The sequence below is a fragment of the Drosophila persimilis genome, unplaced genomic scaffold (assembly GCF_003286085.1).
Source record: "Drosophila persimilis strain 14011-0111.01,24,50 unplaced genomic scaffold, DperRS2 tig00000622-arrow-arrow-pilon, whole genome shotgun sequence".
Lineage (NCBI taxonomy): Eukaryota > Metazoa > Arthropoda > Insecta > Diptera > Drosophilidae > Drosophila > Drosophila persimilis.
Window position 1 is genome coordinate 2,038,324 of NW_020825326.1, and position 18,557 is coordinate 2,056,880.

The 18,557-nt window shown below is 43.3% G+C and overlaps 1 protein-coding gene across 1 annotated transcript in view; it reads left to right on the plus strand.

Moving 5' to 3' along the window:
• Positions 1-217: 217 nt before the first annotated feature.
• Positions 218-18,557, plus strand: part of LOC6602644 (neurotrimin) — a 44,816-nt gene continuing 26,476 nt past the window's right edge. The window contains exon 1 of the mRNA XM_026990914.1: positions 218-273. The gene's annotated coding sequence lies outside the window, so the exon portion shown is untranslated. The remainder of the gene's footprint in view (positions 274-18,557) is intronic.

The following is an 18,557-nucleotide window of genomic DNA, read 5'->3' on the forward strand; positions in this document are numbered from 1 at the left end:
CGGCCGCAGAAAAACGCAAGTCGCAAAAAGCGAATCGAATCAAGTCCAATCAAATCAAAACAAAACAACCAAATCAAGAAAAGATTAATTTAAAAAAGTGAAAACCACTTCAATAAAACTAAATAAAGAGAATTCCATATCTCAAAGTTGCGAGTATTTTATGTATATATTGCCGATTTGGTTTGAAAAGTGTTTTTGAAAAACCTTGTTTGTTTTTGCATATTTTTTTCGAGTGCTGGCAGGTGTTTGGAATCGGCTTGTGAACCGGCACAGGTAATCAAAATCTATCAAAATTTAAAGCTTAAGATTCTTCCTTTGAGTTCCCCGTGAGTGTTTGGAGTGTTTCGCAAGGACTTCAACTATCCGGGGAAGAAAATTATCGCAGGCCAAAACCACGACCTCGCTGCGGTCCTCTGGTTCTTTGAAATCCTCAAGTCTTCCGCCAGTGTCGACCGTTAGTCTCACTAATTTGCTCGTTCATGTAACGAATTATGGATTGTGTGCATTTTCATCAGCACTCCTTTTTCGATCACTTATGTACACTGTACATTCTTTTTGTCATAGCTCCAACCGCAAATTTAAATACATATGTACATATGTACTTATGTGTACATACGAGTATGAGTATTCTATGTCACAATCATTTACACAACCACTTGTATTTCACTGTAGCTTGCTTGTGAGTGTGTGTTTCTAATTAATAATCACTATTTTAAAACGTCGGACTGTATTCGATTGATTGGAATATTTTACTTTCATCAGACTTTTGTGTGTTCATTTACTTAGGCCATTGCCTGTTCGTGTATTCAGTCATTCATTTCTACATTCACCTGATTATCCTCTTCAAGGACCTTAACCTTAGTATTTTCCATTTCTGTGCTTAGCCATTTCATAGACAATACTTGTAGTATTTGAATCAATCCTTGACTGCTTACCTTTTAGTAATGAAATTCATTGTCTATAGCATGCCTTATTTCCTCCGTATTCAAATTCGTACTCTGTCCATTCATTCCGGCAATTTTGTCTCTGCATCATTCAAACATTGCGGTGCTTTTGTAAAGTTATTCACATGTTGTCTAGTGGATTTATTTTGTATTCACATTTTTTCGGTTGCTTGTATCCTTGTAATTTGTTAAGTTATTATTCATGAACTCACAAAATTATTTTGTCACATCATGCATTCAGTTGTTCGTTGCATCACCCATTCATCCTCTACTGTCTTCGATTACCCCACTCTTTTACCTCTTCAGAGTCTGTTCATCCCAAATTTGTAAGCTATCCCTTCACCCCTCACACACGTTCTTCTAAAATTAATTTTTTAAGGAAAACTCAAACTTTATACCATCGTCTTGCGCCTAACAAAGGGCGCCAAAAATGAAACTGCAGTTGCCATCCTTGACTCCTTCACCCCATTCGGCCGTCTTTCTGACCAGCCGCTTCAAGTTTTTAGCTGGCCGTGATTTATATTTTATTAATATTAAAAGTGATTTATTAGCCATGAAATTTGTGTGCAAAACTTGGCCATGCCCAGGGCCAGGTGAAACCTTCACCGTCGCTGCATGCACGATTGTTTAATTACATGGGGACCGCCGTCTCCGTCTCCATCTCCGGCTTGTGCTCCTGCGCCTTCGCCGATGCAATTTGGCAGTTGGCGCCACGTTCCGTAATATGTATTTTTAAGCGAGAGTCCTAGAGCAGCACTCATTAACCCGCTTTCGACTGCCCTGCCCGATCGCCCAAACTCAACCTAAACTGCAAAGTGAGATTAAAATTATAAATGACAGCAAGACTGACAGGACAGGACAGGACAGGACGAAGGAGTGGAAGCAGGACCAAGAGCCGCACCCGGAGCGGTAGCATCTGTTCATCCTGGCTGTTCTTTCACGTCATTTCGCCTTCTGTGTGTGTTTCACACTCTCCCGCGTCGCGTCTCTATTTGGCGTCGCATTTTGTCGTGTTTTTAATGAAAATTAATTAATCAAATAACATTTTTCACTTATTCGCTCGTTGCACAGTGGGACATTCGGCCATTTCAGCTAGCTAAATGAATAACTTGTGATCGAATAAAGAATCTTCATGAAATAAACTGCATTTGAAAGGAAAACGATTCTACTATGCCTAGAGCCTTTAGTGCATATTTTTATACATACATAAATTCTAAACTTTCATTTCTTTTTATTAAATTTTGGTTGAATCATTTCTGTTCTGTGTTCTTCTTATACATATGTACCTGCGCCACCGCTATTTTGGTTGTTTTGTCTGCGACGGTGCGACTCTTAAATCGTTCTAGAAGCAAAATCTCACAATAGCTCAGGTTTCGTTTCAACCAGTTCGTATGTTTTCTGCTATCTCGCACACTGCACGAGGAAGAGTGTGTGTGTGATAGAGAGAGAGCGAGAGAGAATGAGTAAGCGCGTGGTTGCCACTGCAATATCTTTTGTTCCTTCTGGCAATAATAATGATTCGATCTGATCCAGATCTTCAAAATTTAATCCTTTCTGGGGGCGGGCGAATTCTTGAAATACACCCTTAACAGTGGGTTATCCCAGGAGTCTGGATATAACATTTTGTTGCTCGCGCTCTTATGGTCTGGAAAAACTAGGCGTCAAACATGGCGGACAAAACGTCGGACTCGGCAATTTTTGCTGATCAAGAATATATATATTTTATAGGTGTTACACACATCCACTTTCACCACAAATCTAGTATATCCCTATAATCTGTTAGTATTAAGTTTTCAATATAACCAGGGGTAGATCGGGTTGCTCTGAAAGTGATGTCAAAGCGTAAAAATAGGTCAACAATTGAATGGTCCTGAAAATAGATATTGTTTTTAAGAACGGTCGGTTTAACAGACCATTCTCTTTCTTATTGAACATTTCTTATAGCACAGCTACTCAAAATTACTATACATACATGTACTATAAATCCCACTAGATTTACCGCCAAAATTCTTCAAGTTTTACTGTTTTTCTGTACCTGCTTGTGTTCAGTGCACTGTAGTGGCTGAAAACAGTATTAAATACCATATTTACGCTTCCAACCAAACCAAACTTTTTTGACAGATTTGGGGCTTTACAAAATTTTAGTGAACTGTGGTGTTTTTTTTTGTAAGCTGTAAAAATGGTGCCTCTGAAAAAACATGATAAAAATGCAATTTTTTACAAATTAAAAAGAACACACCATAACAAAAAAATCATAGTTCATTAAACAAGTTTAAAGCCCCAAATCTATCAGAAAAAGTCGGTTTGGTTCGAGGCGTAAATAAAAAGTTTAATTTTATCGGTTTAGAGGATGAAGGTGTAGATGAACATGTAGCAAGTTCGGAGAATGATTCTTTTTTAAAATATAACATGTTTTCGGCTATATTGAATCCACCATTTTAAATTTTTGAGAACTGAATTCAAATTCATAATTAGCACCTCCAAAGACCCCAGAGTAAAGAGTTTCGAGCGAGTCCGATGAATTTTTCAAAAATATTTCCTCCATATTTATTACTTGAGGTTATTTAAAAATCGTGGTGATGTAGTCAAATTTGAGTTTCAGAGCTACGCATAGTCAGACCCACAGATCAGCGCCCAACATTTTTCTTTTTACGGCTGTGTAATGGATATATGGACCTAATAAAATATGCAATTAGTGGGAACGGTGTGAGTTGCTGGTGCGACCGCAACTCTACATTTATACCCGATTCTTGGTCAGTATGGCTCTCCTCCGGCAGACGGCGCTAACATTGAACGACAAAGATTGTGTTCGAGAGAGTCAGAAATTCAGTCAGAACGTGTCGTCGGGCGCTTCGCAGCCACTGCAAATTAATTTGTTCCTTTTGGTTATGATAATGATTCGATCTGATCCAGATTCGGCAAACTGGTAGATATGGTCATACCCTATGATTGTGCGACTTGTCGTATCTTCAAAATTGTAGCTGCCACAGATTTTCATCCGTGGAGATTTGTGGGCGGAAGAGGCGGGGCGAAGTTTTGAAATAAACTTGTGACAGTGACATATCAAAAAAGTCTGGATACAAATTTCGTTGCTCTAGCACTTATAGTCTCTGAGAACTAGCCGCTCATAGGAACGGAAAGATGGATAGACAGACATGGCTCAATCGACTCGGCTATATATATGTACTTTATGGGGTCGGAAACCATTCCTTCTGGAAGTTACACACATCCATTTTCACTACAAATCTAATATACCCCTATACTCGTTTTGGGTATCGTGTTGAAAAGGATACTCATACCATACCCATTTGTATCCTACCATAAAGATGCTGAGTGTGCATAGAAACTGAGTAAATTGCTACTCACTAAAAAAATGGTCAACTTTGAATGCTCGTATCTGCTAAACTAACAATTTTTGGATTTTCTGAAAGCTTCAAATAATTCGAAGCGCTCTCTTAGAAAAATACTTTTGCCACCGTTTTTCAGCTTGTGTCCCACTGTGGGTAGTGCCGCCAATTGTCTTCCTTTCAATGTGATTCCAAGTATGCCTGAGTGCGTATTTGGGAATGCATTTTTTAATAAATATTGAAGAGCCCACCTTATATGCCCCAACAAACCCAAAGAGAGAGAAAAATGAACGACCAATCCAGACGAATACAAACATACATATGTATATACGTATAAGCCTTCGGATAGCCAATCTCAAATCTGCTACCCAACCTCTGCATACTCATAGGCCAATTCATATCACTTCTTAGAGTTAAAGATACATACATACATATCATTCAATTCAATTGACATTAACTAGAAACTAGACTCCACTCGATATGATGTTCGCGAAGGGTTGAGGGATATATGTATTAGTTTTGTGGTGGAAGTGGATGTGTGTAGCGCCTAGACCCGAAAAGGAATATAAATTCTTAATCAGCATCAATAGCCGAGTCGATATAGCCATGTCCATCTGTCTCTGAGACTCTTACACTAAAAGCAAGAGCAACCAAATGTTGTATCCCGACTTATGTTTCACAAGTTTTTTTTCAATATTTTGGCTTACCGTCTCCCGTCCCTACCAAAATCAAAAATCTGTCTGCCTTTCCAAGTATTTGATAGATTTATATCAGCCTCAGATCGAAAACATTGGATTTGCCTTATTTAAAGAGTAGAAAAAAAAGAAGGAGTAGAAATACAAGCCAGGAAACTAAATTGGAGGACACAATTATCAAAAATCAGTAGGGAAGATAACTTCCGACTTATATAAAATCCCTTCAGAAAATAAACGAACCAACGGATATGCATTAACATTGTAAATATGTACATATTTACAGTATGTGATCGGCGATGCCTACCCCTGGGCGTTACAAATTTCAGCCCAATTTCATAGTCCTGATTTCAACTGATTCGAATGGATTTGATTAAAGTTATGCTGATTCCGAATTTGAGGTCAGAATTTAATGTTGTTATTATGGCCAAAATGAAAAATAACCAATTAAGGCACACCTGTCGTTTGGTTCTTTGAACACTATTGATCTCAGAAACCTCAGAGAGATCTCGCCCCTAAAGCCCACCCCGCAGTAAGAGACAACAATACCGATAACGCAGAATTGTAAACAAGAAAAAAATCTACACTGTAGACTCCACAGCGGCAAAATCGCTCTTCCCCCTTTCCACACTCTCTCTCTCTCTCTCACCAAGTGTGAAATAGCAGCATCAAGCCATTAGACTGGATAAGCGTATTTTGACTTTTAGGTTGAGCTTCATAAACATGTGGACATTTTGAAAATATAGATCCCACTAATTTCAAAATAAAGAAACAACTTTCTATAGCCGCAACAGAGGGTTGGAGCCCAAAGATTAACCAAAACAAATTGTGCATTATTCATTCGAGTGCTCGGTCTAAAAACTAATTGCCTACTAGAAAACATTATAAAATACTTCTTTTAAAAAAACTCTCTGCTGGAATGTTCTTTGTGCCAAAGTTCCTTGATTGCATAAATAATAAAATACACATTACTTTGTATTTGATGTTGTGTTTCGTTTGACTCTAACCAATTTTGCCAGGATCGATAAGCTATTATATGTATATATTTAGTTAGGGTGTCAGATAGATTGATTTTATTTAAATATTTAGAATATTTTTTGAATACTAGGCATATACCCGAAAGTTTATCAAGAATAGGCTGGGTACTTCTAAAGCATCACAGCCGAGCGAAACCGTTGTCGAGAGCATCAGCATCCTCGAAGTAAGGCTTTAAAAGCCCCCCACGCCAACCTCCAACTCCGCTGCTTTTTGTGGGCTCCCGACCGGAGTCAACCAATTCACGGACTACCAGTGACGGGCAAACGGCGCTAATTATTTGGAAATGGGATATGGCTGGAACGATGAATGATGATGTGGCCATCAATGCATGATTCGTCTGGTCAGGCACGGTCCAATGACGGCCTGCAATGGCCTCCCGCCATCAGCACCCCCTCTATGAGGCAGAGTGAACCAGATGGTAATGTGAATGCATTTCTGGAGGGGATTCGAGTGGTCGGAGAAGAGACTCCGCACAGCCAGCAGGCAGCAGGTTGAAGGTTGCAAGTTGGACCTGGGAGAGTAAGAGTTCATGTTACGTGAATTTGGTTTATTAGTCTGGATAGAGAGGTGGACAGCTGCAGTGATGCAGGAAGGTACAGAGGAACATTCCGATTTCGAATCCGATGCATTAAAAACTAATTAGCATAAATTTTTGGCCATCGACGAAGGCCCATGGTTTTGGATGCCGAAAAGCCGCAATTAAAGGCATCGATGAACGTGTGAAAATAGACACATCCCCTTACCCTTACCCGTACCCTTACCCGTATCCTTACCACACCGCACTCTCCACCATCCTCCCCCTACTTCCCGCATCCGACACACGAGGCAAGTCGGACCCAAGCTCTCGACCAACAAAGGAAATTTGAACTGTAATTACGAGTATAAGGCAGCACCAGCGGCAGCAGCAGGAAACAACGGACTCCGAACCAAAATGTTCGCATGCATTGTATCCCGGTCCAGCCCCAGATTCAGTTCCGGTCCCAGTTCCAGGTCCTTCCAGAGCTGGACCCGGCCCAATACTACAATAATTTCTTATAGTTTCGACAAGAGGATAAGGATCGTAGAGAAGGAATATAAAATTCATCATGTAGAGCGCTGCTGCACCGATCCGCAGCCGATGACGAACAGGAAACTGAATATCCATTGCAATAAGATATTTTTGATGGTAGTTTTACTTTGAATACAACACATTGATGTTTTCCATGACGTTTTAAATGAAAATGTATCTCTTACGGAGAAGAGAAAAAACGATTGATCTCTTATCGAATCAGCAATTGCCCCAAGGTAACATATTTAGGTAATTTAACAGCCATTTGGAGTGTGGGGATACAAAAAGTGGGGCCTGGGGCGTGTCGCCTAATGAATGACGTGTCACAGTGAAGCGGAAACAAACACAATTAAAAACGCATCAGGGCTAAAATGGTTACACATATGATGGATACAATCGGGAGTGGTCAGCGCAAAGGGGGTTAGGGGTAGGCCACGAGGCAGGGAAAAGCTCCTCAAAGCGGCCACAAGCAAACACTTGCACATGAACAAAAGAACAAAGCGGCAACAAAAGAAACAAAAAAACAAAATGAGAAGAAGAATGAAAATGGAAGTGGAAATGGAAATGGAAACAAGAGGAAAGCTTCCCCTCTTATGAAAAGAAAATTGCACAAACAATTGTGGGAAATAGCGGTAGTTGGACGAGGGTGCCGCAGTTACTTTAAGAGAACAAAATAAAACTACTGCAGCAGCAACAAATATTTCTCCAAGCCCACCACCGAACCACCTTGCGTATGCGTAATGTGGTTCAGCGAAGTGAAGAGGGAAAACGAAAACGAAAGCCATTTGCCATTTGCTATCAGAAATTAGCTAAGCAGGGGGGGGAAGAGAAAGCAAAACAGAAGAAATGAAAACAAAAAATATTGTTAGGTGCAGTACGAGGAAAGCAAAATAGAAGACTAGAAACAAGAGGAAAGCAGGGAAAAACTGAGCTGAAATGCAAAAGCCCATGTCCAGGTTAACAGAAAAAATCAACACGGAGGAACAAGTTTGGAATTTGAAGAAAATGGGAAGAGAGCAACTACGTACCAAAATCAAAGAAAATCATTAAAATTATTAAGTTCGTAAAGAAAGTCTAGCTTAGGGCTCCCCAGCTTCTCTGCCGGATGGGTTATTACTACAATATCTGGTGTATACATTTTCTATGATTCGAAGTAAAATGAGACAATTTAATGATTGAACAGTGTGTAGCATCGATCCGTAGTACCGTGTTCCACAGAAAATACACAGAAAACACTGTTCAAAATTTCAGAAGAGTCGAAAATGACCGAGACAGCAATACAGAAAAGACAGTGGGACACAATGGGCCCAAACAATAAGACAGTCTGTCTGGAGGCTAGTTATTTTTCAAATTCTAGTATTCAGGCCCATTCCAGCACTCACTGTTGCCCCTTTAACTGGTATCCACTGTATCCGTCTCAGAGCGAACATGACGACACACAAATTGCTGGAGAAATAGGAAAATTGAACTTTCACTGTCATATGTGTGTTGTCCCCATTCCCCCAAAACCCTTCCCCCAAACCATTTCCCTTGGCATTGCATGCCACCTGTGTTCCCCTTCCTGTCCGCTGTGCCCTCCCCCCAACAGCCTTCCATACATTTCCTTGCATGTCAAGCTGCAATAAGCGAGTGGAGTAGATCGTTTACAAAACATTTGCATTGAGCGAAACGCAAATAAAGCATGAAGTAACCATCAGCACACACAAACACACACTCATTTACGCACTGGAGTGAAGAAGGGGGCCTATACCCACTTGAATTTGGATTAGACTCCACGCTGGGGGGCAAACGCAAAAATGTCGACACAAATATCTATTTAAATATCAACAATAAAAGCCGAAACAAGACAGCGAACAACTTAATGCCGGTCCCGGCACAAAGGCATATTGAGCATGTGCGTGAATATGAGTGTACTCATGAGTATTTGCTAGTGGGCACCCATACAATAGCGTCTACTCTAGAGTATAGAAAGCAAAGCCTTTATTTTCCGAATTACTCGTATAGTTTATAAGACTTCGGCACTCGGACAGCTGTGGATGCTGATCAGAATTATATGTATATACTTTATGGGGTCGGAAACGCTTCCTACTGGCTATTTCATATGGTTCTGCACCTCTTGGGTGCCTGGTATACACACCCTCTTCCTGGGAACTAAACACTCGCTGATCGCGATTGCGGGTGGGAGCTGTAGGAAAAAAGCTGGAACAAAAGAAAGAGTTTTAAGAGCTGCCAGTCATTTATTGCCTAGTGATTTCATATGCAGTGATGTGAATTAAAAATGTACATTGAAGAGCACTCTTTATCAGCTTCCCAAGTGCTAACCCAACCTCCACAATGGTGGTGTGCAATATTGCTATTTTAGCATATTTCAGGCCAGCATATTGCAAAATGTATACTGAATTTCTTCTGGTTTTTATCGTTGCATGAAAACTATATGGACTACATAGTTTCTTCTGCAATTCGTGATGGGAACTTTGTTCATATGAACGAGAGCTTTTTTCCACAGCTTCATTTTTGAATATTTGATACCCAAAATGTCGAAACAAGCACTGCTTATGGTTGCATAAAATGCAGTTGAATTATTAAAAAAGTCGTACCTTCAGCATTCTTTGGACAATTTTAAAGATTGTGTGCCTGTTTTGTTAGGAACTAATTCCTGTAAAAAGTCTACAGCTAACTAACTAGTAGACTAATAGGTCCTCAGTTGGAGAAACATACGCCAAAACTTCAACTCTTTTTATCCTCGGGTACAGCCATTGTCGTATAAAGTCATATAATTCTCTTAATAAAACTATCAATTGAAAGTGCAGAGAGTCTCGAAAGCGTGTTTTTTCAATATAGAAAAAAGACTTTGCGAGCATATTTTACATTCGAAGTATGAAAATGTGATCTATGTACTCATCCAGGCCTACAACCTAAGTTTCGTCTCGTACACTCAAAAATGTATTCAAAATATACATTAAATTTCGAAAAGCGAAAAAAAATTTGGTATCCGCACTTCTGTTATCTGTTGCATCCACAATATAGCAATATAGCATTCGAGAAAAACAAAAACGCACAATCATAGAGAATGACCATATCTATCAGATTGCTGAATCTGGATCAGATCGGATCATTTTTATAGCCAAAAGCAACATATCAATTTGCTGTGGCTATGCAGCGCCCGACGTCACGCTCAGACTGATTTTCTGTCTCTCTCGCACGCACTCTTTGTCGTGTCGTTCAATATTAGCGGCGTCTGCCGGAGGAGAGCCATACTGACTAAGTATCGGGTAAAAATGTAGAGTTGCGGTCTCCGCAGCAACTCACAACGTTCCCCCTCGTTTGAACTCGAATTGAACAAATGACTATTGAAATTTAACAATCGAAACGAAGTTTTACCCTTCAATGGTTGGTGCCCAGTGTTTACAGCAGTTCCCTCACATTGCTACAAGTGAAGTACGATATTCACAAGAAATATTTAAAAAACTCGACAATATTTGCTCCAATTTTTCCGAAATAATATTGAGATATGTTCTTCAGTGATAGTTTTTCGAGATTAAATATTTTCAGAACAGGTCATGAATAAAGTTTTCCTTAGGCTTATCTCGTTGAACACGTTGCACATCTTTGCCAACTATTAATCTTAAAATATTTGATCTGTTTCCGTTTTCCCGCTCACTGCACGAGGAAGAGTGTGTGAGAGAGAGAGAGACAGAGTAAGCGCGTGGAAGGCGTAGCGTAACCACTGAAAATTGTTCGTTCATTCTGGACAAAACAATGCTTCAATCTCATCCAGATTCGTCCATCTGGTAGATAAAATCATTCTGTATGATTGGACGCTTTCGGTTTTCTTGTGTCTTCAAAATTGGGGATATTTTGTGGTTGTTCGAGGGGCGGGAGAACATTTTGAAATACGTTTGTGACACTGCAAAAAGCATATCCGAGAGCGTATCAGAAAAAGAGTCAATAAGTCAAAAAAGGTCACAAGTCTTAGCTCTTCGAATGTGAATACGAGTATAATGAATCGATAATGTGTGATTGATTTCGGTCGGTTGGTCTCAAATGATCAGTCCAATTTTATGTGGACGGGGAAAGCGGGTTGAAATGTAAAAGAAGGCACCGTCGACTAGCAATAATTATAAATAATATGCAGTAAATTTTGCTCTCGTTTCGTCGCTCGCGGCTGGCGCTGCCATTGCCAACTGGCCACGAAATTTAATTAAAACGATTTTCCAATACGGAGCCATGGCGATGAGGGGTGGTTGGGTTGTTGGGACGGGTGGGGGGGGATGCGTCGGAAGGGCGAGACCCGACGAAGCTCTCCGCCTCTATGTCACCACCCCCAAGCGATTTTTGTAACGCGTTGTTCGTTTTATCATTAATTTAAACATTTTTCTGAACCCTTTTCAACTGACAAAATCGGGAGATCCAGAGGACCTCCGCTCAGCCTCCGTGCCCCATCCTTGCAACACACACACACACACACACACACACACCCAAAAACACGCACATACATATGTCTGGGAAACTTTGCTTTCGTTTGAGGTTTCCCCTTCTCTGGTCGCCCCTGCAAATGTTCCATTTTCTCTCTCTCGCCCTCTGAAAACATGAAAAAGGATGTGTCCCTGTGACGTTGACTCATTGCATTGCCAAACACAAAGCACACGCACGCACACAGCAACAAGTCAGCGAATCATGTTTTGCTTGCCATTTGTAGAGTTAACCTCAGAAGCTGCCCCAGCAGCCACCCCCCGACCACTGCCACTCTCCCCTCTATTGAATAGGATTCAGCTATTTGTAGCATTTAATACATATCCCCATCCCCATCCTCATGCTGAATGCGGTTGCCCCTGTCTCTCTGGCTGGCTGCATCAGTTCCTGACACCCTATCGTCCAGGCAATTGTCACTTGCTCTCCCCATTGCTCATACGAGCATTTTCACTCTCTCTGTGCGGATGGAAAGCAAATTGTTGGGTTCCAACATCCTGTCACTTGACACTTGCAAGCATTGCAACTAGGAAATATTTCCAGTCGGGCCCGCAAGAATTGTTCTGCGTCAAACGTGGAAACTATCCATGAAATCCTACCCGGCCACTCGCCACCAGCAATCCTTCAGAGTTCGTCTAGGACTCCACTCTGTGTTCTCTGTACTGTGTGAGACCACAAAATTACTCAATGTGAGCACCTCGAGGGTAGCATTTTGCTGCAACTTGTTGGACCAATAGGGTCACCTACCAGTAACTGAGACAAAAAAAAAACTGGTGCAAAGAGACCCATACCCTATGTACATATATTTTTTAAATAGTTGTTATTAGCAATAGAAAGTGGGGAATTCAGATATAAGCAAAGTGAACGAGCTCTCACCTGACCTTCATGGATAAACCTTTCTTCCTGTCATTCAGAAGCAGTCCAGAAGAAGTCCATTAGCCCCAAAAAGTAGGCATCCGATTTCTGCTTGTCCACAGCGATAGACAGCATCAGCCAACATCAATGTGACATGCCTGTAAGTGTAAATGCAAGTGTGTGGGTGTATATAGCACAGGTGCAAAACCAGTCAGTGCCCCGCACTCCATATCCACCGCCACCGCCACCACCACCACCACCACCACCACCACCACCATCGTCTCTCCGACGACAACCATCCAGCGTTGTAATATAGCAGATGTCCAGACGACAGTTAATTTCCTATTTGATATTTGCTGTTAATCTAATAAATTTGCACGTTGACTAAATCGACAGGCGACCAAATGAATTGAAAGGCAACAGACTGCCAGGAGGAGGGTGCGGCGCTAGGCATGTAGGTTGACCTGTCCAGCTGGAAGCTTTTTGATAACCACAAACAGACAGACAGACAGACAGACAGGCTGGCAGACAGACAGACAGACAGACAGAGAACAGGGAGTAGAATGACTGCATCCTGCACAGCACATTCTGGTGCCAGTCCTGCCACTGTTGAAGCCGCAGTTTAATCTCGAAATTAATCTTATTTAGCCTATAAACTGCACTGTCCAGCAGATGGGGGATGGTGCGATGGTGAGAAGACAGAAAGAAAGCGCCAGAAACAGGAGAGAGCTACAAAAGTAACTCTCTTGTAATCCTTTTGTCACAGTTCATGACTTGGCAGCTTTTCCTTCTCCATCAGGTCGAGGAGTGGAGAAGAAGCGCAGAAGGGGAGACATAGACGTAGACAGAAGAGAGGAGGGTGTTCCGTAAACGGGGAAAAACGGAGTATGCTGCTCATAAATTCCGTTTCCAGCTGTGCGCGAAAAAAGGACAGAGGGTCCTTTTAGTGCTTTTAATCGGGAGTCGAAAAATTGATGCCCTGCAAGGATGTTTGGTGGGAAATAATGCTCCCATATCGCACAGCCATCAATTGGGCTTGGAAAAGGACAATTGAAAGAGGATGAAGAGGAGGGATACGGATACATCCAGCTATCTTTTGGTCATATCTACTCTAATACAGTCGGAATTATTTCCGGACTACCAACGATCCGCAGGGTCTAATCTACTCTGGTTACCCCCCTCCTGGCTCGCACCCTCTTTGGCTTTTTTCACTTCACTCCTGTCCTTTCTAATAATATTTTCCATTCATTTTTTTTTTTTGTCTTGACTTGACTGGAAAAGATTAAAACTGAAGTTGAAGTAGCGGTCAGGCAGGCCCTTCCTTTCTGTCTGTCTAGGTATCCCTTCGCCTGCGGCTTGCCCTCTTCTGTCCGTGGAGTCGCACGGACTCATCTCAGTTACTCGGCAATTACACGACAGAGCGTGGAGAGGCGTCAGATCCTCCTTTTCCAAATGGAAGGAGTGGTCGTTTGTTTGCATACCTGGCTAGCTGGTGATAACAATAATCCTTGACAAGCCATAAACATCTTAACGTCCTTGTGCTCTAGCTCCAGCTCCAGCAGCAGCCCCAGCCCCTGCCCCTGCCCTTGTCCTTGCCCGAGCCTCTGTTCCCTTGCCAGACAAATAGACTAAAGTTACAAATGTCGCCTGGGAGGTCCTTGAGCTCCAAAGGTTGAGGTTGAGGTCTCGGTTCTGGAGTTGCTCTTTGAAATTGTAAACCCGACAAATGCTCCGAGTCGCAAAGTCAATTTGAATGTTTGTTCGCTTGTTTGTCTGTGCGCCAGCGAAGGGGGCTTTTGCCTTTTTTCAGCCTTACCCCCTTGCCTGCCTCGACCTCTGCCGCTACATCGACCTCTGCCTCTGCCCCGGCCTCGGCCTCTGCCGCTGCCGTTGCTGCCTCTGTCCATGTCTCTGCCCTATTGTGGAGCTGTGGAGGACGGCCCCTCGGGTCAGGGCCCTTGAATAAGCAGCTAATTCGTTTATTATTTTTATTGTTGCGTTGACATTATTTACGTAAGCTGCTTGTCAGCTTTTCACTTAGGCGTCAAGGAGTGCTTCACGGGGATGAGAGGTTTGCAGGATTGGATGTAATGGCAAGAATGGGGGCAGGGGTGGCGATAGGGGTAGGGGTAGAGGTAGAGGTAGAGATAGAGGGGCAAAGCTTGGAGAAGCGGAAAGGAATAGCCAAGAGTCAGGAGTCTTTATTATATTCATTTCCATTTTATTTGCCCATTTACAAGTTTCAATCTTTATGCCTTGACTTTCCGCTTCTCATTCTTTCGCTGGCCTTTCCCTGCCCGACTGCTTCCTACTTTAGCAGCCTGCCTTTAGCCACCCACTCCTTTTGGCCCTGGTAGGTCGGATGTCGTGTCCTGACTGCCGAGTTATGCCTTTATTTGGCACTTGACGGCAATTGCTTTGACTCAACTGAACTGAACCGAACCGACCTATCCCTGTCCCTGTTTCTGTCCCGAACCGCACCGCACCGCACCGCACCGCACCGAGCTGAGCAGAGCTAAGTTCGCTTATTGACTTGCCCCAGCTATTGATACAGCTTATTACGGATTAGGGATAACGAGGAGTGGCCAGGGTTTCAAGGGTTCCCGGCTCATTGAAATTGACATCTCGGATGAGGGAGGTGGACATTCCAGCTGTGGATTTTGGCCAAAGAATCTCTCCAAAGCTTTCGAGAAACCGACTACGGCGAAAAAAAAAGCTTAACGAGATCTGACTGCAATGGAACTGAATCGAAGTGGGGTAGCCCGTCCTCGTTCCCGTCCTCGTTCCCGTCCCCGTCCCCGTCCATGTTCAATCCCTGACAACTACGGTCACAAATCCCCTGGAAGCACTTCGATCTGGTCTGACTGGGACCGGGACCGGGACCACTCCTTCATTTCTTTCGCTTCAGTGCCGGAGCACACAGCATAACTAACGATAACTAACGATAAGGATCAAGCCGTGGTCCAATTGTCGTGGCCATGAGCCTGGAATAGCAACGAAGCTTTGACCTGCTGCTCTTCACCCCTCACCCCATACCCCATATCCCATGCTCCTTGACACTGCTGCACATTCGCTTAGGCGGCTCAGTGCCAGTGCCAGTGCCCGGCAGCAGGACAAAGCCATGGCGCTCAATTAGACAACACAAGGCGGCGGGGAGCGAATTATGGGCGTGGCTAAGCGTGCGTCACATATAACAACTGACGAAAAGAGAAGCAGAAAACTAAGAAAGAACTAGTGCAAACTGGGGGAGGAGGAGGGTTGAGGGAGGAGGTTGAGGGAGAACAAAAATGGGGACTGGGGACTGGGGAAAGGGAACGGAAACGGGAACGGGAACGGAAAATAAAAATATGACACTAGAATGGAATTTTTCTCCCCTCCTGTGGCAATATTTGTGAGTGTGTTGACCGGTTGACAGTCACGCATATTCATGCATTCAGGCTGGGTCGGTGTCTTTGTCTGTGTCTGTAGCTATGTGTGTTTTTGTTTCTGTGTTTGTCTTTGTGTTTGTGCCTGTGTCTGCGTCTGTGCCGGGGGGTCGTGGTACGGGGGTGGTGTGGGTGGCTCCCTCCTGGCATGACATTTGTGCCGCTGGCTGCAGCTAGCCCTGGCTATGACTGCTCATTTACACTTTGCCACATGGCCCCTTCTAGTGTCTCGGAAATCTGTCGCATCAGCACCATCACGGGATGGGTGGAGGAGGGAAGGCAGGGACACCCCGGCAGGTGGGGTGGTCGGCCCAAGTCGCATTGCTTTAGTGGATTATTATGCGAGGTATCAAATGCCCCAAAGGAAGGCAGTGAAAATGGATCGATGCCTACAGGAAAGAGCAGATGCCGACCGAAATGCGATCATGAATCGTGTTCGTGTTCTGTAATTTCGAAGAACTTGCATTATATTATGGGGGAAATCGTTGAAATAAGATAGAATTTCAGGTTTATTTTTTTTCGGGTAATAGCACGACCCTAAGGTCGTACTTTTCCAGACATTACGCTTGTGGTTCCAAGTGGCTGCCCGATGCGAGTTTCTGCTCTCGATCAAGGCCCTACATATGGCATATGGAAATTTGCTAAAGCTCTACAGGGTGTTGGCTGGTTGGAAGTAGCAAAAAGTTGAAAGAAGTCCACTCAACTGGACTAAACTTATTTGTCTTTCATATAGGAGTATTTATACATTCCTACAACCATGTATGTATGTATGTATGTTTGCTTATGTTTGGGTTTTGCCTGTCGCTTTCTGTGGCCCTGTCTGTCTCTCAGTGTACGTTTGTGTGTGTGTGTGTGTATGTGTGTGATGTTAAGCAAATACAGTTATACTAGTTGTACAATTGTACCCCATACCCCATACCCCGCACCACATTCCACATTCCATTATCACGTCCACCCACCCACAAGCGCCGCGAGAAGTAACTTTTGCTGACCATGACAACGACCACATTGACCAGAAACGTACACAGGACGTCTGTGGCACTAGGAGGCGTGGCACGTGGGGGTGGGGCTGGGGGGGAGCGGCCGGTGCGTTGAGGTGGTGGCGGGCAGGATGGCGAAGGGAGAGGAAAGAGAGTGGGTGGAAGATGAAGATGACTTTGTTGTGGAGTGGGAAATGAGCACGTTCCATTCGATGGTCAGATGTCATTTCCCCCACGCAGCAGATCCCCCTGAGCCACAGCATACACCCCTATGTACTATATACATACATACATTCCTTCGTTCATTTTCCTTCTACGATTCGTCCCAACCATGTGTTTGCTTAATTTTGCTTACTTTGAAGCCAATCCTCTCCTTGTTCCCATTCTCTTCGGGCATTCCCAAGAGTGTAATTTTAAATGTCAGCAACAATAAGCACACACAACAGAGCACAACACAACACACAAGAAATATGTGTGCACACATGTGCATGGATGTATGGGTGTCTGTGTGTGTGTGTGGCTCCGACTTCGACATTTCACTTTGGCCACAAACAAAACTGATTTGCTTAAAGTTTCCTTGTTTCGAATAAAACAATAAACGGGACCAAAAAACCAAAACAAATCTACGCCAAGCCAAACGAATATATTTCCATGGCAGTCCAGAACGGAGCCTGGAGAAAATGGAGTCTGTAAAAAAATTGAAGTTAAGTGAAGTGACCCAATGTGAGGTCGAGGTTGAGGTTGAGGGAGGTTAAGGTAAGAAAACGGCAGACAAGAAGCTCACTTGATCAGCAGGCAAAACAAATAAAAGCCAGGGAATGCGCCCTCGGCTTTAAACAATCACAAATTAAATTAAACCACTTTGTGGGACGAGCATCCATCTCAACCCGAGCCCAAGCCATGGCCATAGCCATAGCCATAGCCAGAGCTCAGTAAATCATTTCGATGGCATTGAAGCACTGAATTGCTGTATTGCTGTATTGCTGTATTGCTGCACTGCTGCACTGCAATTAAAAGTCCAAAAGAGGGCCAGAATCTCCTCAGGCACTTCAACGTTTGCTCCAGTGGCCCTCACCTCAGTGCAGGTGAAACCTGCACTAGCCGTCATTTTGTTCGACAACAAAGTAATTTTTAACCACATTACCTTCCCACTTTCCGTGTATGTGGTGCGTGTGTGTGTGTGTGTGTGTGGGTGGGAGGGGGTATAGGTATAAATGTACATACCAAAATCAATAGAATATTATCATCATTAGGCAGCTAATTCAATTTTCCAGGCCACAGACTGCAACGAAGTGGAAATGCACTGACCGAACGGGTGCCGTGCCCACAGTGCCCACAGTGCCCACAGTGCACGTGCGATCCACACTCAGTGGGGAAATTCGACTGTTTTACATGGGATATCGAGTACGTTGAACATTTTCCTCGTATGGCATTTGCATGGAGGTCGAATGGGAGTTCTGCTGGGAGAGATATGTAGCTGATTAAAGGATGGACCCATACAATGCCACAGGCCACACGGGGGAACGCTATATCACAGGAAATATTTATTTGCACTCAATCTGCATCCAAGGGCCTGTATGACAAAAGAAATTAAACACCCTTGCTGAATTATGGGATGCCAAAACAAATTTCAGTAGTTGAATAGTTTTCCACCATCCTCCACTGAGGATTCCCAATGAATAGGAGCCCCCTCGCCGCAGAGTAAAGGGGTTTTAGGTAAGGGTGTGACTCTTACGAGTGTTGGGCCATTCGACAGAT